This window comes from Palaemon carinicauda, chromosome 39 (genome assembly GCF_036898095.1).
Source record: "Palaemon carinicauda isolate YSFRI2023 chromosome 39, ASM3689809v2, whole genome shotgun sequence".
In the NCBI taxonomy this organism is placed as follows: domain Eukaryota; kingdom Metazoa; phylum Arthropoda; class Malacostraca; order Decapoda; family Palaemonidae; genus Palaemon; species Palaemon carinicauda.
The window spans coordinates 1,091,997-1,115,543 of NC_090763.1; the positions used below are offsets into that span (position 1 = coordinate 1,091,997).

The 23,547-nt window shown below is 35.7% G+C and overlaps 1 protein-coding gene across 1 annotated transcript in view; it reads left to right on the plus strand.

Moving 5' to 3' along the window:
* Positions 1-6,704: 6,704 nt before the first annotated feature.
* The window catches only part of LOC137630912 (CD109 antigen-like), a 141,377-nt gene continuing 124,534 nt past the window's right edge, over positions 6,705-23,547 (plus strand). The window contains 1 exon segment of the mRNA XM_068362446.1: positions 6,705-6,854. The gene's annotated coding sequence lies outside the window, so the exon portion shown is untranslated.

The following is a 23,547-nucleotide window of genomic DNA, read 5'->3' on the forward strand; positions in this document are numbered from 1 at the left end:
AACTCCAGTTTCGCATCAACGGCGTGACTCGCTCAACCACCAAAGCAGATTATGTTCTCGCAGCGATACCCGAGGACACCTTCCCGGAAATATCCGACTGGCTTTGTGAACAAGGAGACATGCCAATAGCGTATGACGCCCTCAAAACATACCTTCTGCAGCAGTACTCGCCGTCGCCAGCCGCCCGTGTAGCAAAGCTTTTTCAGCTCTCGCAACAACCGTTGGGGGACCAAAGGTCTTCGCTTGCCCTCAGGGAAATGACCAGTATCGCTCGCCTTCAACCTGCCGCAGACGGCTCTCCTCGTGAGGTGAACCTACTTCGTGCCCTTTGGATACGCCGTTTACCCGGACCTATACACGCTGCCATACCCGATGTCGATAGTTTACCCATAAAGGACTTGATGACCAAAGCTGACGCCCTTATGGACAGCCACTTCAAGACCTCCATCAACGCCTCCACCCCTGACGAAGAGGATGCCTATTCAACATCAACTGAAGCTGACATGAATACCGTAGGACATACACGCCCACACCGTGACGTGCCGAAGCAGAGACAAAGCCGCCCACCACTCACTAATTGCTCGCGCCCCAACAAACGACTTCTACAGCCACTTACTACCTCCCATCCGCCGCAGTTTTGCTACTACCACTTCAGATTCGGGGCAACTGCGAAGAAATGTGCCAAGGATTGTCAGTGGCCAAAAAACGTGTAAGTAGGCCATCGCTCGTGGCGGTGGCCTCCCGTGTTTCTAATCTTTTCTTTTTACAGGATGCAGGAACGGGCGTGCGCATTTTGGTAGACACGGGTGTTTGTCGTTCTCTTTTACCAAGGAAACTCTTCAAGACACGACGTAGTCTGTCTACATCTGCCGATGTCCGCTTGGTAGCTGCCAACGGATCTGCGATACCCACCTACGGTTACGAGAACCTCACATTATCGTTCGGAAACGGTAAATTCAATTGGAAGTTTCTCGTTGCTGACGTCACATTGCCAATCATCGGTGCGGATTTCCTCTCTCATTTCCACCTTCTGGTCGATGTCGCCCACCGACGATTGGTCAACGCAGACTCGTACTTGTCGACACCTCTTCAACCTTCCCCCCTAACCTCGCTCTCCATATTAGCGCACCCACGGATGCCTACGCCCATCTCCTCACGTCGTACCCGAAAGTTTTCCGTCCAGAATTTCGCCAAACGCCCACGGTTCCTGCCAAGCACGGTATTTATCACCATATCAAGACGACGGGACCCCCAGTCTTCGCAAAATTCAGACGTCTGGCACCGGAACGATTGGCAGCCGCCAAACAGACGTTCGCTGAAATGGAGGAAATGGGTCTTTGCTAAAAGGCCTCCAGCCCATGGTCGTCACCCTTACACATCGTTCTGAAGAAAGACGACTCCCTCCGTCCGTGTGGGTATTACAGGCGCCAGAACATGCAAACAGAACCGGATCACTACCCCCTCCCAAACATTGCCGACGGGACCTCCTACCTGCACAAAGCAAAGGTTTTCTCTACGCTCGATCTCCTGAAGGGGTATTATCAGGTGCCTATGAACCCAGAAGACATCCCCAAGACTGCCATCACTACTCTGTTTGGTACATACACCTTCAATTACTCCTGTTTTGGCCTTCGTAATGCTGGGGCCACGTTTCAACGTCTCATGGATGGCATCTTAGGGGACCTCCCTTTCTGTGTATGTTATGTGGACGACATACTTGTGTTCTCCTCCTCAAAAGAGGAACACCTCCGTCACCTGCGCATCGTGCTCGACCACCTGCAACAAAATGGCCTTGTAGTCCGGTACGACAAGTGTACCTTTGGCGCCAACGAAGTGTCGTTCTTAGGGCACCGCATCACTCATGAAGGTGTCCACCCCCTCCCTGAGAAGGTAGCAGCCGTTCAGAACTTCCCCGTGCCCTCGACTGTCAAAGCTCTGCAGGAATTCTTGGGCACGGTCAAAGCTCTGCAGGAATTCTTGGGCATGATCAACTATTATCACCGTTTTCTGCCAGCCATTGCCGCCACTCTTGCTCCCCTCTACGCCTCCCTCAAGGGCAAGCCGAAGGACCTGAAGTGGGGTCCCCTTCAAGATGCAGCCTTCTGCAATGCAAAGAAGGCCCTATCAACTGATGCGGCTCTCACTTTTCCTATCCCACATGCCCCTCTCCTTCTCTCCACCGATGCCAGCGACGTCGCTATTGGTGCAGTACTCGAGCAGGAGGTCAACGGCTCGCCCCGCCTATTGGCCTTCTTCAGCAGAAAACTGTCCAAGGCAGAATTGGGTTATTCTACCTTCGATCGAGAATTGCTGGCGGTGCACTTGGCTGTCCGTCACTTTCGCCATTTCTTAGAAGGTACGCCCTTCGTCATTCGCACAGACCACATGCCTCTGGTGCACGCCTTTACTCGACAGTCTGATGCCTGGTCCGCCCGGCAACGCCGACATCTCTCCACCGTGGCTGAATACAATTGCACCCTTCAATACGTCCCTGGGAAAATGAATCCCGTTGCCGATGCCCTGTCAAGAAACACGTTGGCTGCCGTTCAACTGGGATTGGATTACTACGCCTTGGCTGAAGCCCAACGACAGGATCCAGAGTATCAAGCATGTAGGACATCCTGCACGTCCCTCCGTTGGGAAGACTTTCCCCTCGAAGACTCCAACACCACCCTCCTCTATGACGTCAGTACTGGCAGACCGCGACCTATGATTCCTGCTCCCATGCGCCGACAAGTGTTTGATTTCATTCACGGCCTTTCACATCCCTCGTGCCGTTCTACTGCACAGCTGCTGAAGGCAAAGTTCATTTGGCACGGCATTTCTAAGGATGCTAAGGATTGGGTCCGCGCCTGTACTTCTTGCCAAACTTCCAAAGTACATCGACACACGGATTCAGGAGTGGGCACCTTTCCTCAACCTCAGCGTCGTTTCGCACACATTCACGTCGACGTTGTAGGCCCCCTACCCACATCACAAGGACATCGTTACCTGTTTACCATCATCGACCGCTCCACCCGTTGGCCTGAAGCCATTCCCATGGAAACTGCAACGTCCGCCTCATGTACATCTGCCTTACTCTCTGGATGGATTGCAAGATTTGGTATCCCTGAACATATTACTTCTGACAGGGGAACCACTTTCACCTTTCAATTGTGGACATCATTAGCGAATCTCCTGGGCATCACCCTACATCAGACAACGGCCTACAACCCCGCTGCCAATGGAATGGTTGAACGTTTTCATCGCACCCTCAAAGCAGCTTTGATGTCCCGCTGCAAGGATTGCAACTGGTTTACTCAGCTTCCCTGCGTCCTCCTGGGACTAAGGACCACTCCTAAAGACGCCCTCGACGTCTCGGCAGCTGAAATGGTGTATAGCGACCCGTTGGTCGTCCCTGCCGAATTTTTTCCTTCTACAACCTCCTCCAACGATCTCCAGCGCATACGTCACGTCATGGGAAAATTTACTCCGTGCTGCCAGACTTACAAGCCCCCAGCAAAGCATCACATACCAACAGACTTGCACTCTGCAACGCACGTCTTCCTACGCAACGACACTACCAAGCCACCACTAACGCCTCCTTACACGGGCCCTTTCCCTGTGATCCGACGCAGTCCGAAAGCATTCCTACTATACATTCGTGGCAAAGACGACTGGGTCTCCATTGATCGTCTAAAACCTGCTTATCTCCTGCCAGATGACCCGCCTACAGTTCGCCTCTCTAGATCTGGGTGCCCTATTTAACTTGTACAGTATGTCATTTTTAGGGGGGGACCCATGTACCAACCGTGTGTCACACAATTGTACATAATTCCTTTTGTATATATTATGCTTGTATCTTCGCTCTTCCCTCGCACTAAAATGAACATGAAAATTCATGTCTGCTTTTCTCCTCTGTAACATTGTCAATATTTGAACATGAAAATTCTTGTTGCTTTGAGATTTTGTATATAAAGGAGAGTGTTCTTTAATAAACAACTCAGTTGATTGCATCCTGCCTTTGAGTCATAACCTCTCTCTCGGCACCGTCACAACTGGATCACAGAATTCTGTCTCTGGATGGAAGCTCTCTGGCTTGGACCAAGTTAGAATCTTAGCAGTATCTCTTTGATCCTTAGCTGCACTTACTGTTCAGTCTTGTACTTTATCTGTACTGGACGATATGACCCAAATTCATAATTCCAATCTAATCTAATCCAGAATCAGCCATAGGCCACAATGAGGCTTAAGAAGTAGATAGAATGAACTTTTATATTTTACAGAATTAAAGCTTGATTTTTAAAATGGCAAAGTCACAGGGATACTCAACATAAATCTCTTAGTTATACTATACCGAAAGCAAAAAATAATAATAATGGGAGTCTACAAAAGAAGGAAGCACTAGTCCTATTTGGGAAAACAGGAGCAAGAAAAGGAATTTTAAGCTTGGACCTAGTTCTGTAAACCACATAATAATCAGAAAATCGAAGGACTAATATTTTCAATCACGTTGCTAAAGATGAAGCGTAGTAGGTAGGGCCAATTGGTTGGTCTCTGGAATTAACGTGTTGCCATAAAAATTGAATAAATTTAAGTATCTTTAGAATTTTGTCAGTACTTGCTGGATGATGTATAAATGCCGAAGCAATATGCCAAGTCGTTCGTGGCAGTAGAGTAACGTTTTGGTCATTGCCTTGATAGGTAACCTATAAAGGCCAAACATTAAAGCATTCATCATAGGTCAAACAATAATATGGCCAGTGAAATCAAATAATAGTCTGTCCAGTAAAATCAAATGATAGTCTGGTCAGTGAAATCAAACAATAGTCTTGACAGTGAAATCAAATGAGAGTCTGACCAGTATGCTACTTGTATTATTATTATTATTATTATTATTATTATTATTATTATTATTATTATTATTATTATTATTATAATATCTGACAGTCACTTCAGCTCCTGTTATTGTATACTGTAGACCTCAGGAGTATGGCTAGACTAGCAAAGGGTCACAATAAGAGTGCATGAGTTCTGTAGAGCTTGATTGACAGCCAAAGTCATTTGCTTTAAAATTAACTATGCAATCTTCTTCAAATATTAATTGGGAGGTCATAATCACCTTGTTAATTACACCCGCATGACCTTGGTTCTCTAGTTTTGTAATTCAAAGTATATGGTAAGAACTATGCTGTATGTGACGTGATTATCATGATCTCTAAACGCTGTTTCTTCATTGCTTATGCCATCCCGATAACATAAACAAAGGGTCTCATGTTGGAATGTTATCGAAGGAAGCTGGCATTTTTTTTTTTTTTTTTTTTTTACCATTGTTTACTTGTTTACGTATTACTTTACTCTATTGGTTTGGGAGTATCATAACGACCCATTGTGCCTTATAATAACCGGCTAAACTTTTCTGGAAGTGAAGTTTCTTCAACAATATAGGATGATTTGATAATCTTCATCTTATTCAATCGTTTTCTAATTACAAAATTCTATTTTCATTGCTATCTATTCAATTGGCGAGAAGGGGTTATTCGTGTAACAATCTAAATTGATTTATGAGATTCCTTGATATCCAGAATTGAAATGTCAGTCAAGATTAGGTATTTTAACCCTCTCACAATTTATACATGTGAGGATCCATATATGAATAATAATGATTTATCCATCCGGTTAGGTAGTATAGGCGGGTTGAAGGATTGAGGTCTTCTGGACAGAAACTGGAAGATTGATATGGCATGCAACTTTTTGGGCAGGAGCCTGTGTCAACCTAATGTTGAATGAATCTTGACTAACCAACCTAATGGGTTAGTTTTACTTTCAGCCCTCAATTTCCTGAAAGAAACCGTGTTTTGTTTATACTATAGGCTACAGTATATATATATATATATATATATATATATATATATATATATATATTATGCAGACATATACTGCATATGCATGCAGTATACATACACACACAAACACACAGACACACACACACACACATATATATATATATATATATATGCGTGTGTGTCTATGTATATATACATAATTATATGCAGATGCAAATACATACATACATATATATATATATATATATATATACATATATATATATATATATATATATATATATATATATATATATATGTATGTATATATGCATATATATAAAGTTTCACATGAGATTATTTCGCTGTTGTTTTCAACATTATCCTTGGATTTGTTAGCAACATCACATAAATGAGCTTGTTGCATATGTTGGAAATGTATCATAATACGGCTACTTCAAGAGCTGGACCCAACATCGTAACATCATTGGGCATAATATAGTAGACGCTATGACATTCTAATTCCTCCAATATGATTCTTAAATTTCTCATTTGCATATGACCTGGCTGGGACACTGGGTCGGATTTTCAATTTACGGTACTTTAGTGTTTACTCGTGCTGACCTACGACCTTGGGGTTTCTGGTCTGGAACAATCTATCATGCAACATAAAGAGCTATTGCGTGTCAACGAAGTGATGTAAATGACTTGTTTCTATTGCTTTTCCACTTTTGAATGAACGTTTTTTTATGAAAAGACGCCCCGCTTTCTCCTTCAATACATTTATTTGATTATAATTTTAATTACTCTGTACTCAAGTTTCTCAGAGTCTCGCCTAACAGTACCATGTGGTTACCTGCTATTCAGCCCACCCCACTTGAGACAGACAGGTGAGGGTTTGATGCAGATCCAAGAGTCAGTGTTGAGTGAGCTCGCGGTTGGCCCGCTTGTGTGTTAGTCGCTCTCCGTGCGGGTCTTTGAACACCTGTTATTAAGAATTCATTGGTCGGATTAATTAGGGATCATCGGTGTCTCAGACCATAGCTACAGGTGAGTTAACTGCGTAAGGTATTCGTTCGGTGGTATAACGGCAAAGAAGTAAATATCAAGAAGTTTGGGGCGCCGAAGAAACAAGTTTGCAAACACCTACACTTTCAAGAACTTCAACTTTCTTCGCCAATTCTTATACCCATTCCTTTAGTCATAAATCATTGTTGACGCATGTTCTAGAAGGGGCCCAGTATTTTTCGGGAGTAATAAGATATTTTTATATTAATTTCTACTTCTATGTTTCTATTTTCTTATTCTCAGAAAGTGGGCTAGCTTGATCAGATAATGCAGTCAGAGTGTATTTCCACAATACCCTGGCCTTGGGTAAGGTGTGGCACGAGGAGCCAGATAAAAGTAAGAGAGCTGATGTCGTCAGGAAAATGGGGTTTGTTATGTGGGAGGACACTTGGGGACGTATCGTGAGGGCAAAGATTTAACCAGGGTATTGTGGGCAGCACTGTGGGCGTGTATACAATGCCCAGATCCTCCGGGGATACCCAACTAATTCTAGGAACCAGAGTCCCCCGATAGGAAATATCTAATATCTATTTCTCAGAATATGAGTAAAGAGATGGGTACACTTACTTTAGGTGTATAAAGACCAACAAGACAAACAGTTCTTTTGTAAGAATCGTTTATTTCTGAAACAAAACTGGCTTAAGGGTATAGTGCCTTTTTTGGGTGGTGAGTGGCCTTCGCGAACATCCGGCGGGTATAGAGAAGCTAGTTTCTCCTGCATTGCAAGTCTGCTTCCAGAATATAAATGTATTCACTTATTGAGATTGTCCCTTGGGTCTATGGAGAGATTTAAAGGCCACTCATGAATGGCAGAAGCAAGGGACAGTGACATCGCCCTATCAAGCAGGACAATGCTCTAGAGACTGACCACATATACATATGATCAGCGCCCAAGTCCCCTCTCCACCCAAGCTAGGACCAAGGAGGGCCAGGCAATGGCTGCTGATGACTCAGTAGATAGACCTATAGGGTCCCCCTAAAATAACCCATTCTTAGCTCACAAGGATGGTAAGGTTGCAGCGACCAAATGAACTAATGAGTTTGAGCGGGACTCGAACCCCAGTCTGGCGTTCACCAATCAGGGACGTTACAGTTTTCTGTTGGGATAAATGTCTGTTGAACGAGATACAGAAGAGCTTTTTTTTTTCAGTTGAAGTTTAATTACTTTGAATACCTTCATCCACAAGCAGTCTTTTGGCATTTCTCGTGCCTCGTTGTAACCAACTACATCTTATACCGATCCATACCGCTAGCAATATGTTAAAGTACTTCTAATTGTGCCATTTCTAAAATCATCAACTATTTGGAAGTGTTTTTCAATGTATAAGAAAGTGACAAGTTGTAGTTTTGACTTTTATTTCTTTTGAGTATTCTGTTAAATGCATGAAAATCTAAGTTATAAGCTTAATGTAACAGGGATGACACATGAATATATATTCATAAAGAAGATGAAAATATGCAACTATATTTTAAACGGTGCGCAAATAATTATGCAGGAAAAAAAGAGCAAAACACACAAAACTGAAATCTGAAATATAGATAATTAACTTTTGCTATGGTCTACAAATTATATTAGGGCGAAAGGAGAATTAAATACAAGTCTTAGGTATAGGAACAAACCGAAAGAACAATATACCATTGGTTTTATTTTGTAGCACAAAATGTATACGTCTTGATATCAATTTGATCACCCTTAATAAGATACATGAAAATAGCAACTTCAGGTATGGATGAATCCAGTGAAGGCTATTACTCATGATTTCTATCCTTGGCCACGTCTCTTGAATGATAGATTGGTCAATGTCGCTATTATATTACAATAGCCATCACATGAGCCTTATTGTATATGGTGTAATAACTATAGATCATGAATGGCTTCGTAGTTTTAAAGAAGTATAGTGAATGGCTGAATTTATTTTAGGTTTATTCTTTAAAATAGTTCATAGACGGGGCTAAGATTCTTTATAGAGATATGCCTCTGTATTTTTGTGAACACACAGACGGGATTTATTAGCTGCACTATACAAATCTCACAAGGGACGTTTGTTTATGCATACATGTCTTTCATTTATGAATATCTTTGAGACTTCTTGCAGGGGTCACGTATGTATACTGTACACCTATGGGGGTTCTTAATGTACAGAGTCGACTTTCATTTGCTAAATGTATCCGCACTTATCATGTTAGTGTATATTCGTATACATATTTATGTGTACTTATATGGTCGTTGTGTGTGTACGTTTATATAATATTGATACCTGTATTAAACTTAAGCCGTTTACTTAAACAGCATGCATGCATGTGTATACCCATATAAGTATGCAAGCACGTCCTGCTCATATTTCATTGTGAGCTTATCCGTTATGGCGCCAGATAGCTTCTAATCAAGCAATCGTAAATGTTCTCAATTATCAATATTTGAGCTAGGGCGCACGCCCATGAGCGTCTATATGCATATGTGTTCATGCAAGGCGAGTGACCCTGTCAGGACGCCCACATCCTACCCCCGCAAGAAATCCTTTAATGTTAGTTGCTCCCTTCCTCCTCCCTCCCGATGTCTTCCTGGTTACTCCTCTTTTTATTTTTCATTTCCACAGGCTTTTGTATGAAGCAATAGGTTACCTGTGGGTACGGGACCACCACCTCTGGTGCCCCTTCAATATTTCGTGTTAGTTTTATGACCTCAGGTGAGTGATTATAAGGGTGCAGTGTCATTCCACGTCAGTTTTTTCTTCATGTAGTTTGTTGTTGTTGTTTTTGTTGTTGTTAGAGTGGTTTGTGAAGGACAGAGTATTAGACAGGAATTTAAAAGAAAATAAAAGAACTGCTCTCTCTCTCTCTCTCTCTCTCTCTCTCTCTCTCTCTCTCTCTCTCTCTCTCTCTCTCTCTCTCTCTCTCTTATATACAGTGTATATATATGTATATATATTTATATCCCTCTTTCTTTACGTACATATATATATATATATATATATGTATCCCTCTCTCTTTTTCGTACGTATTCATATATATATATATATATATATATATATATATATATATATATATATATATATATATATATATATATCTCTCTCTCTCTCTCTCTCTCTCTCTCTCTCTCTCTCTCTCTCTCTCTCTCTCTCTCTCTCTCTCTCTCTCTCTAACGCAAAAAAAGATAAATACAAATCACTCTTCTGTAATAACAACCAGAAAAACTCAGAAGTCAGTCAAGAGATACGAAAGTATTTCTCCCCTTCGCTAGACGCATGGTAATTTCCATGCCGCGTAGGTAGTGATCTAAGGGAAAGTTAAACGGTGGTCTAGTTTTTGTTCATTTTTCGGAATTTATAGCGTATTGCCGCAAAACTAACAACGAAATGGCTCAACTAAAAACGTGTAATTATTTTTGTTTTTTTAGTTACTAAGATACAGCCATTTTAGTTAAGGTTGCTTTACAAACTAGTTTTTCTGGCGTTTTTGTATACGGATGAAAGTTCAATATATTTTTTTCTAATATGAACCCATATTATGTGTATATATATGTATATATATATATATATATATATATATATATATATATATATATATATATATATATATATATATATATATATATATACATATGTGTGTAACATGCTTAAAGCTGTGATTGTCAAATGCTATCAGCTTTTAAAGCGTACTTCCACAGAATATCATGTATGTATATGCTAAAAGTAAAAAAGGCTAAATAATAATGAAGGGTCGATGATAGTATGAGATAAAATGTAAAACTATGTTCCCCGGTGAGAAAAATTTAATAGAACAAAAACTGAAGGAATTGATGCATTAAATTAGTATTTTGACTTTCTAGTAACTTGCTGAAGTCTTAAAACATATTAATTGAATTTCAGTGATGTAACCTTCTTCACTCACTGTATCTGACTTGGTTTGATACTGGATTAGACTCAGAAAGATATATATATATATATATATATATATATATATATATATATATATATATATATATATATATATATATATTTACATATCTTAAAAAAACGCTGGTTAAAACTCCCAAATGTCAATTTTCAATTAATGTCATAAAATTAAATATTAATCTTAACAGATAATTTCAATAACGTTTTGAAAATTTCCAGCCCCTTTTAAATAGACTTCATGACATTAAATATACTTTTTCTAGGTAATATTCAAAATACTGTTTCTAAGAGCTTCCAAACGTTCCCTGGAGTATGTTATTTTGAGCATGGCTCTTTAAATATACTCTGGGTATATTTAAAAGACCTTGGTCTTAAACATACGATCTGGAAGGGAGATGAAGAGTTTGATACATAGATGTTTTGTTTCTTTACGTCTTTTTCTCTACACTAGAGTGAGTGGTTTCAAGTGAATTTTTAAGAAGGAATTTTACCCTTGATATTAAAAATATAAGTCAGTTTATTGTTATTGCTCATTAAAATCTAAAATAAGATTTTCACAGAATACATGGATTAAATACCACCGTGGGACCTTTGAAAAGAGTAAATGTGGGAATAGTAACATCGTGATCCCTTAATAGGAATTACATGTGCACACAAGTGACATCAGGACCTCTTAGCAGAGAATAGATGTGGGAACTGTGACATCGTGTTACCTCCTGAAGTGGATGCTAACAATGAATCTTTCACAGTCCCTATTCTTAAAGACAACAACTGGCGGTTGCTGCGGCCTATTGCAAACGTCCCTACCTGACGATCGCCGGTCTGGGGTTCGTGTTATGCTCCAACTCGTTAGTTTCTTTAGTGTCTGCAACCTGACAATTCTTGTGAGGTAAAGATGTGGGGTTTGGGGTAGCCTACACTCGTAGGTCTACCTGCTGTTTCATCATGAGCCATTTCCTGACCATCCCAGTCCTAGCTTGTGTAGAGAGGAGGCTTGGACTCTGATCATATGTATATATGGTTAGTCTCTTGGGCGTGATCCTGCTAGCTAGGACAGATTCACTGTCCTTTGCTTCTTCGATTCATGTGCAGCCTTTAAACTACTCAACCACGATAAGATAATAGACAGTGATGGACGAACTTTTACCCGGTGATACTGCTTAGCTCCTGTAACCAGGAACTGGTCCGCCCTTGCTTAGAGCGCTGCTATAGAATTTAAAGGGGTTTGCCGCATTCTTTGCAACAAATAGATCTTGTATCTCTTATATGTGAGCATTGGGGGTACGTTATACTGGTGAAGCACACACTTTCTCTCTTATAGATAATACAGTATGCATACAACCACAAACTTTTACTTGCACATAGACACAAACACACATTTTATATATATATATATATATATATATATATATATATATATATATATTTATATATATACTATATATATTTATATGTATATATTATATATATGATATATACATATATATACACATATATATGTTATATATTCTATATATATAATATATATATATATACATATTTATATATATATATATATGTATATATATATATATATATATATATATATATATATATATGATATATACACATATAGATATATATATATATATATATATATATATATATATATATTATATATTCTATATATATAATATATATATATATATATATACATATATATATATATTTATTATATATTCTATATATATAATATATATATATATATATATATATATATATATATATACATATATCTATATATATAAATTTGTGTGTGTGTGTTTGACCACGAATGAGTCGGAGTTTTTCCAGTATGTATTCAGCCTTAAAAGTATAAATAAATGAATATTAAAAGAAAATCACAAGAACGTAATTTGGGGTTCACGTCGCTTAAATGTATTATGACATAAGTTTAAGAGACGTTGTAATGATACTTTCTAGCGTTCCGACCTAAATTACTTTTTAACCATTTAGGGAGAAAAGAATATTACAGGTGTGTGTGTGAATATATATATATATATATATATATATATATATATATATATATATATATATATATATATATATATACACGCATATATATATATATATATATATATATGTGTATATATATATATATATATATATATATATATATATATATATATACATATATATACACACGCATATATATATATATATGTGTGTATATATATATATATATATATATGTATATATATACATACATACACATATATGTGTGTGGGTGTGTGTGTGTCGGTTTGTTTAATTATTGTCCCCATATGTATCTTTTATCCCCATAACTGTTGTCATTACCATTATTGTTATTCGAGTTTTGAAGGCTGAGTCAGCGTAAGTTGGGTGTGTTCACTTTAACCAAATTTAGTTTGAAGGTTGCGGATGTTCAGTTGCTTAAGGGGAAATAAAACTTCTTTTCTTTTATTGCAGTTGACTAATACATTTACATTTTATGAAAGGATAATGATGACAATAATGAAGATAACTATTGAACATGATAATAATCATAAAAATGTTGATAGTAATTGGTATTATAATTACGATATCCTGATAATCACAGGAATAACTAAAATAAATATAAAAAAAAGGAATCTTAGAATATATTTGTACATATGCCTAATTATAGTTTTTGTTCGTCAATAATGGTAATACAAATGCCATGCTACTGTTATAACATCATTTTTCTATGCGCGTCTAGATTGGATGATACAAGTCTAGAAGTCCAAACCAGGCTTCTTATTCTCGTCCATACCTTGCCACTCTTACTGATCATGAAAAAATCACGTGCATTCATAAGGATGTCTTAATCTATGCCAACCAACCATGGTGTTAAAGATTTCACCCATAAAATCATTGTCGAAAGACTTGCAGAAGAGATAATGGGAAATACTGAGACACGGAAATAACTTGAGTTAGTTCTTTTAATAAGGAAAATATACAGAATCTTTGAAAATTTTCTTCGAGATCATTATGTTTATTTTCTCTAAGCAATAAAACAATAAACCACATGTGTTTGAGGGCGTGTGGGTACGTATGTTTCCGGTATGTGACAATGCTGCTTAAAATCTGCTGACGCGGGCAATGAAGGTGTTGGTGTTCGTTGTTGTAAAGGAAATGTTGAGGAGCGTTAATGAGGAGGACGCCCAGTCAACCTTCTGTCATGGTGGGAAGTCTGATGAATAATTTTTTCAGTAATGATGACATAATCTTTAGCTTCTCTGAGAAGAGATGACGTATATCATAGTTGTATTTAAAGTGGTAAAGTGTAATATTGTAATTTTTTCAGAGGGATATCTTTTTTTCAATTTTCACTAAATACTGAGAAATTCTACGACATTTTGATTTCAATGTGGTAACCTATTCCAGCACGTTAATTGACAGCTCTTCAAATTTCTAGCATTGCATTACGAACGGGCCATGTTTAGGTTCGTGTTTATATATATATATATATATATATATATATATATATATATATATATATATATATATACACATACAAATACATAACTATGTATATGTATGTATATATATATATATATATGTGTGTACACACACATATATATATATATATATATATATATATATATATATATATATATATGTGTGTGTATATATATATATATGTATATATATATATATATATATATATATATATATACGTATATATATCGTGTGTTTTACACACACACACACATATATGTATAACGGGAGTGATACACGGTACTACATTGCTTTCATGTATATTATGTTAAGCATATCATTATTTACCCCTGATTCTGAATGCATGTCGATTGTAAACAACTGCATTGTTTTATGAAGTTGATACGTTACTATGTTTACGTAACGAGATTGTTTCATACTTAATACTTCTTTTCACTTGTCAGATTTTCAGTTACTTTAAGTTATAAGAGAACTCAATTGAAAGTAACATTCAAATTATTTCTATTCCTTAATTATTATTATTATTATTATTATTATTATTATTATTATTCCAAACTAACACAAAAATAAGAAAGTGAACTAAAGGTTTAATAAGAGTGATAGAAGCCTATGCTTACAGATCAAATATACATCGAATATTACTTATACATAAACAGTGGCTGAAATATGTCAGATTAGCCAAGAAAAACTTTTGATTCAAAAGTAAAACATCCCAAGCATATATTCATCAGGCACAAACCCCTGGAGATCTCCATTCACTTCTGTGTTTATAGGAGATTTTCCTCTGAGCGGTAGGAAAGCAAATATGACGTCTTAATTTGCAATCTTCCTTTAATTACCAGTGCCTGGAGATCCCCAGGTTCCTTTTGTATTCCTAACAGAAGACTTCTTTAATATTTAAACTCCTTTGTTAATGATTTGTACAGCGTAATTTTGTTCACAAAATTAGCATGTCATGAATGCCTCAATAATTGGTTCGGTAAATAAAAGTTCTTGATATGTATATGTTTTTTTTCTGGGTGTGTGTATATCTATTTTAAAGATAGCATTTCATGAACGTCTCAACACTTGGTCTGGTAGATAAAAGTTCTTGATTTGTATATTTTTCTGGAAGTGGGTATGTATATCCGTTTAGAAAATTAGCATTTCATGAATGTTTCAACACTTAGTTTGGTAGATAAAAGTTCTAGATTTGAATATTTTGTGTGTGTGTGTGTGTGTGTGTGTGTGTGTGTGTGTCCATTTAGATCATTAGCATTTCATGAATGTCTCGATACTTGCAAGTTTGGTACATTAAAGTTCTTGATATGTATATTTTTGTCTGGTAGTGTGTATATTTATTTGAAAAAAAAAATAGCATTTCATGAAGGTCTCAACACTTGTTCTGGTACAGAAAAGTTCTTGATATGTATATTTTTTTCTGGGAGTATGTGAGTGTATATCCATTTTAAAAAATTAGCATTTCATGAATGTCTCAACATTTGGTCTGTTTGATAAAAATTCTTGATTCCTATATTTTTTTCTGGGAAAAAATGGTCGTAGTAAATTTACCCTTTAACTTTTTGCCAAAACAGCGTGACAAATTACTTTCCGGTGCTTTTCAAGTGTTGATCAAAACACCTCTGTTCAATGTCATCTGCACTGAGCCGCACCTCCGTTTTTCCTTATTTTCCCACGCCATTAAAGAGGGAACTCCGACATGCTGCAACATTGAGAAGGATGCTGTAATTAGGATTTGTACTGGAGATACAGTTGAACTGTCATACATTTCAATGGATGAATGTGAAACTCCTGGGGATACAGTTGAACTGCCATGCATTTCAATGGTATTATTATTATTATTATTATTATCATTATTATTATTATTGTTATTATTACTTGCTAAGCTACAACCCTAGTTGGAAGAGCAGTATACTATAATCCCAGGGGCTCCAACAGGGAAAATAGCCTAGTGAGGAAAGAAAACAAGGGAAAATAAAATATTTCCCTGTATAAACGATAAAACGTTAACAAAACAGAAGGAAGAGAAATGAGATAGAATAGTGAGCCCGAGTATACCCTCAAGCAAGAGAACTCTAACCCAAGACAGTGGAAGACCATGGTACAGTGGCTAAGGCACAAACTCCTGGAGATACACTTGAACTGTCATACACTGCGATGGATGAATGTGAAACAATTATTGATGAGTGCTCAGAATTTTAGATTCAACGCAGTGGTATGATTGAACTTCAAAATATCAATACAAATCAGTAATTTATTTTGAATTTGTTATAATGATCGCATAGACTTAAACTGCTAGTATTGCTGAATTATGGAATACATGTATGTATGATTCTGACTCCATTTTCCCATGCGTTATCATGATTGAATTTCAAGATAAAAGCATGAATAAAATATAGACTTAATAAAAGTCAGGTAATTGTGATCGTCATATTATTATTATTATTATTACTTGGTAAGCTACAACCTTAGTTGGAAAAGCAGGATGCTATAAGCTCAAGGGTTCCAACAGGGGAAATAGTTCAGTGAGGAAAGGAAATAAGAAAATAGATAAAGTGCAAAAGAAACCATGTACATTTCAAATATTTTCAGAACAATAACATCATTAAGATAAATCTTTCATATATAAACTATAAAAAAATAAAAAATAAAACAAGAGGAAGAAAAATGAGATAGAATAGAGTGCCCGAGTGTACCCTCAAGCAAGAGAACTCTACCCAAAGACTGTACATACTGATGACATGACCGAATAATAACATGAATATGAATAGATTCGAAGTTAGTTACCTAGTTTTGGACATTTGAAATATTCGAGTACATTACTAGTGAGTTAAGAATCATCGTGATCATCCCATGAAAGTTCCCATCTAATTAGAAGATTAGAAAACTCCAAATGAGTAAATGAGCCGGGCAATTATCTTGTTTTCTTGTCTTCGTTACACGATATATTTGCTTCCTGTTCGTCTTAACGTTTCCTCCTCTGAACTTTCATTTATGGAGAAAACGTTTCGCCTTTGTTTCTTATTTTGCTCGATTAATTAGTGAGATCTTTGAGGTTGGTGGTTCGGGTCTTCTTCCTCGATTGTCATTACGTGTGTTATTATGGGTGAAAATCACATTGTGGATAAGTTGATTGAGATGTTGATTATCTAAAGATTGTTTCCTCATATGAAGTATGTCGAGAAAGATATGCATGTGTGTGTATATATATATATATATATATATATATATATATATATATATATATATATATATATATATATATATATATATATATGTATATATAGGTGTGTGTAGTACATATATATATATATATATATATATATATATATATATATATATATACATGTATATGTATATATATATGTGTGTATAGTATATATATATATATATATATATGTATATATATGTGTGTGTATATATAGGTGTGTGTAGTATATATATATATATATATATATATATATATATATTTATATATATATATATATATATATATATATATATATGTATGTATATATATATATATATATATATATATATAAATATATATATATATATATAAATATATATATATATATATATATATATATATATATATGTACATGTATATATATATATATATATATATATATATATATATATATATATATATATATATAGAGAGAGAGAGAGAGAGAGAGAGAGAGAGAGAGAGAGAGAGAGAGAGAGAGAGAGAGAGATAATGGCTGAATCAAATACTTCCTCCTCATTCCATAAACTGGCGCGGAAATCCTGAGATATCACGATTCATAGTTAAAATAGATCCTCATTCACCTCCATCTTGCACGCGCTCTTTTTTTTCTTCAACTCTATTCTGTCTTGTCTAACTATTTATTTTTTTATTTTTTTTATTTTTTTTTTATTTTTTTTTTTATTATTACTCTATCCTACCTTGTCTAACACATAAAATCACTTCAGTATCATAAAAATTTTATGATTTACTTATATTAAAAAGCCACTAGGCTAATGCGATATTTAGCAATAGGTTATCTGCAGGATACATCGTTAAGTAAAATATTGATTATGATGGTAATGATTAAGTACCTATTGAATGTATGATCTTTATAGTTATTCAATTATAATTGCTCTACAGTTTATTAAAATTTAATTGAATTGCTCTAACCGTTTATTAACAATTATTCCGAGTTTATCAATATATATCATTTTATTTTTAATCTTTTCAAGAATTCATAATTTATACGAGTTTCCTGATCGATAATTCCTTTCTTTTTCAGCACCTGTAATGAACATGCTTCAATAGATTCTATATTTTACAAATTTGTATTCCTAGCATAATATACTCTAATTCAAGATGCATTCTTTAATACACCGCAACATGTGCTTAAATTTTTATTGTATTCTATTCCGTTCTTCTACAATAGTTTTATGTTTTTTTAACTAAGCATTCTTGGTTAGGTCATCTATTCATCAATCTATATATCTTTTCTCCTGGTTACATTTATCATTTATTTTCACTTACCTTTATAATAATTTATCGTTCTTTTCAAATCTAAAAAATATAACAATTAGTATCTCTCTCCCTGATTGGTTACTGGTCTTGTTTTCATACCAGAGCAGACCTCTTTTCAACAAACAGAATTGTATTTCGCCTCTCTCTCTCTCTCTCTCTCTCTCTCTCTCTCTCTCTCTCTCTCTCTCTCTCACGCCAGGCTTCCTTGCTTGGTTAGGTATTTTCTTTACATCGAGAAGTGATGCAAGAAATGTCACAAGAAACGCCGTATCCAAAGTACTCTCTCATCCAATCTCTTTTGGATTCTTCCTGACCTCTCTGTAACTTTTTGCCTCTCTCGTTACGTTCTTGCGATTTATTATTATTATTATAAATAATTCTTGCTAAGCTGCAACCTTAGTTGGAAAAGCAGGAAGCTATAAGCCCAAGGGCTTAAACAGTGAAAATAGCCCAGTGAGGAAAGGAAACAGAAATAAACTATATAGGCTATTTATCGCCAACTTCATTAATTTCATCGAAATTCTGCCCTTTTTATCTAGACCATATTCTGGAGCCTATGAATGAGTGTAGCAAGATTAGACTTCTGCGCATGCTCAGATTATGTTGCAATTGAATAGGTAGTAGTCTCGAGTACTCATACCACACACGAATGAATGAAAGGCGTAGGAATTTGGATCGAGTATGTCACTTGCGTGTTGTAGAGAAATTTCTTGGTGCTTAATCGGCGTTAATGGAATAGCAGATGGCTTTAATCGCCGAATAATAAGAGGGGAATTAGCGTTCTCTTGGGAGGAAAATTCCGTGGCGGGAAGTATATCGTGATTCATCATCCGGAATATTCACGTGAATGGTGAAAGCTAAATGGGTGGTATATCGTAGTCCCATTTATAGTATATAGGGAGGTTTATATATATATATATATATATATATATATATATATATATATATATGTATGTATATGTATGTATTTTATATATATACATACACACACACTATATATATATATATATATATATATATATATATATATATTATATATATATATATATCCTCCCTGTATATAATAAAGAGCAGATGACTCGCTATATATATATATATATATATATATATATATATATATATATATATATATATATATATATATATATACCCAGACGTTTTCTCATTATTATATAGGGGAGCATATACTGTGTATATAATTTATATATATATATATATATATATATATATATATATATATATATATATATGAGTTTGTATATGCATATGTATATAAAGAAACGAAGCCCTCCCTAACTTTGGCCTGCTTTCATTCGCCAATCGTCTTCGTTCATTACTCCCTCAACATCCTGCTTCAATATATCTAGAGCGGAAACTAGAACCCGTGTTCCACTTGAATTGTTTTTCTGTAGTGACACCTCGTTATTGTAGTTCTTTTCATTGATGGATCTTTGTATTGTTTGCGTCTTTGATACTGTTGGTGATTTGTCATATTGGAGGTCCTGTAGAGAGTGGGGTTCCCTTGCTTGTATGGAAAAAACAGAGGTCAAACTAAAAGTAAAGTAAGTATTTCTTTTTATCTTTTATTGTTGCTGTATCAGTGGTTGAAATACGTGACCAGAAGATGGGTCAAAGATAGATAAGTAGTGATTATCTTTTTGAACTGATTATACACACTGAAAATACTGTATGTGAAATCCGGTCCTTTAACCCCCCCCCCCCTCTCTCTCTCTCTCTCTCTCTCTCTCTCTCTCTCTCTCTCTCTCTCTCTCTCTCTCTCTCTCTCTCTCTCTCAAAGAGCAAATGGAGTCTCCGCGGATGGACATCGAGAATTCTTGTAACACACACTCTCTCTCTCTCTCTCTCTCTCTCTCTCTCTCTCTCTCTCTCTCTCTCTCTCTCTCTCTCTCTCTCTCATCGAATTTTTGATATTGCAACATCTTAATCCTTAAAAATAGACACTGATTTCTTTACAACAGGGTTAAGTTTTAACATAAGCATCTTAAAAATCGTGACGCCTTGGATACTGTCTATTTTAAAAATATTTTCAGCTATACCCACAATCTCATATCTATTTAGGATGAACAAGAAACTCTTTCAAAATTCCTTAGTTTTCAATTCGTTACTCAACCTATGCGTGATTCCCTAAAGCGTTTCGAAATACATTACCGAGATATACTATGCATGAATTGTTCAAGGTTTCAAGGTTTTTAAATGATAGTTGATCGTTTCTGCAATCCTTAGGAGTCGGTTTTATGGGGGAGGGGTCGTCAACCTTATAACCATTCCTTTTTTATTTGAATATATAATTTCTTCTTATGAATGAGACTTCTATTGGCACTCTCCGACATAGAGTCCACCCCACAAGGACTTTTTTTAAATATAGGAAAAGGCTATGGTATTATCTATCTAATCCCTACCTATAAAACGCTCAAACTCATTAGTTCCTTTGGTTGCTGCAGCCTCACCATTCTTGTGTGCTAAGGATGGGGTGTTTTGGGGAGCTTGCATTCTCCGACGTAGAGTCTACCACACGAGGATTTTTTTTACATATGAGAAAGATTGTTGTATTATTTTTCGAATCCCCGTCTATAAAACGTTCAAACTCCTTAGTTCCTTTGGTCTCTGCAACCTCACCATCCTTGTGAGCTAAGGATGGGAGATTTGGGGGAGCTTATAGGTCTATCTGCTGAGTCACCAGCAGCCATTGCCTGGCCCTCCTTGGTCCGAGCTTGGGTGGAGAGGGGGCTTGGGAGCTTATCATATGTACATATGGTCAGTCTCTAGGGCATTGTCCTACTTGGTAGAGCACGGTCACTGTCCCTTGTCCAGAGCGGCCTTTAAACATTTAAACCTTTAGGAATAGGGTTGGTGACTGGGTTTATGTTCCTGAAGGGACATTTTAAGTGGATATGTCTTTGTCACGGTCGTGTATTATGACAAGCTAGTGTATGAGACCCGTCAAAGTGACGTCTAAATATTTAGAAATGTTTGCTTACACACGCACACACAGAGATTCAACCCTTACCACCATTCCTGCCTTCCTTATTGCAACACGGCAGTTTCTGCAATTTGTGGTAGATTGTGATTTCTGAGTGTACTTCTCGGGGTACCCACTTTCCCCAGGGTATGACTACTCCCCTTCCCTCCTTCCTAAAGGACTGGGAGAAACCAAGTAGTTATTATGTCTGGTACTGCCGTTGAGCGTGACATGAAAGGTATATATATATATATATATATATATATATATATATACATATATATATATGTATATATATATATATGTGTGTGTGTATGTATATATATACAGTATATATATGTATATATATGCTGTATATGCAGTATATATACATATATATATATATATATATATATATATATATATATATACTGTATATATATAGTATATATATATATATATATATATATATATATATATATATATATATATATATATATATATATATGATAAATTTTGCACATTTTTACGTGTTTTTCATATTCAAATAAGCCATATATATTTTGATATATTAATGTCTGGATTCTCTTAACGACCTCGGGATCAGAGCCCCAGGCGAAATCTCACAAAGACAAGAGCTTGCCGACCAGGGTTCGATTCCCGGCCGGAGCCAAGCTCTTGTCTTTGTGAGATTTCGCCTGGGGCTCTGATCCCGAGGTCGTTAAGAGAATCCAGACATTAACATATCAAAATATATATGGCTTATTTGAATATATATATATGTGTATATACTGTATATATATAGTATATATATAGTATATATGTATATATATATATATATATATGTGTGTGTATATATATATATGTATGTATATGTATTTATATGTTCAGTATATATATGTATATATATATATATATATATATATATATATATATATATATATATATACTGTATATAAAGTATATATATATGTATATATGTATATATATATATATACATATATATATATATATATTATATATATATATACAGTATATATAGAACCAGAAATGTTGTTCTTTAATGTATAGGGTAGATTCCTCTCGATCAAGTTTCCATTAACGCCCTTAGAGTCACTCACGGATCATCCAGGAAATGAATTACTGATTGGTACGTTGTACTGTCAATTGCTGACTACCAGCCCATGTAGTCAGTTGCTGACTAATGGCAACTGTCAGCTTACGCAGTCGATTGCTGAATTGGGAGTCATACATTCCAATAGTGACTGGTCGTCATGCAACCACATGTTGACTGTCTAAACTCTTGCAATATGTCTATGACTGTCAGCTATAGCCATCGATTGTCTACTTCCAATTTGTGCAATCTCTTTTTCTGACTCCTTATTTTGATTTGCTGACTGTCAATTCGTATATCTGGTTAGTTCAATTGCTGACTGTCAGCTCATATAATCAATTGAAAACTATCAAATGAAATAAAAAATCGGTTATTATTATTATTATTATCATTAGTATTATTATTATTATTATTATTATTATTATTATTATTATTATTATTATTATTATATTATTATTAACTAAGCTACAATCCTAGTTGGAAAAGCAGGATGCTATAATGCCAAGGGCTCCAACAGGGAAATATAGCCCAGTGAGGAAAGAAAATAAGGAGATGAATAAACGATATAAGAAGTAATGAACAATTAGAATGAAATATTTTAAAAACATTAACAACACTAAAACATATTTCATATATAAACTATAAAAGAACTCATGTCAGCTAAAGATCAGTTTGTACAATTAACTGATGGCAATCAGCTCGAATACTAATTG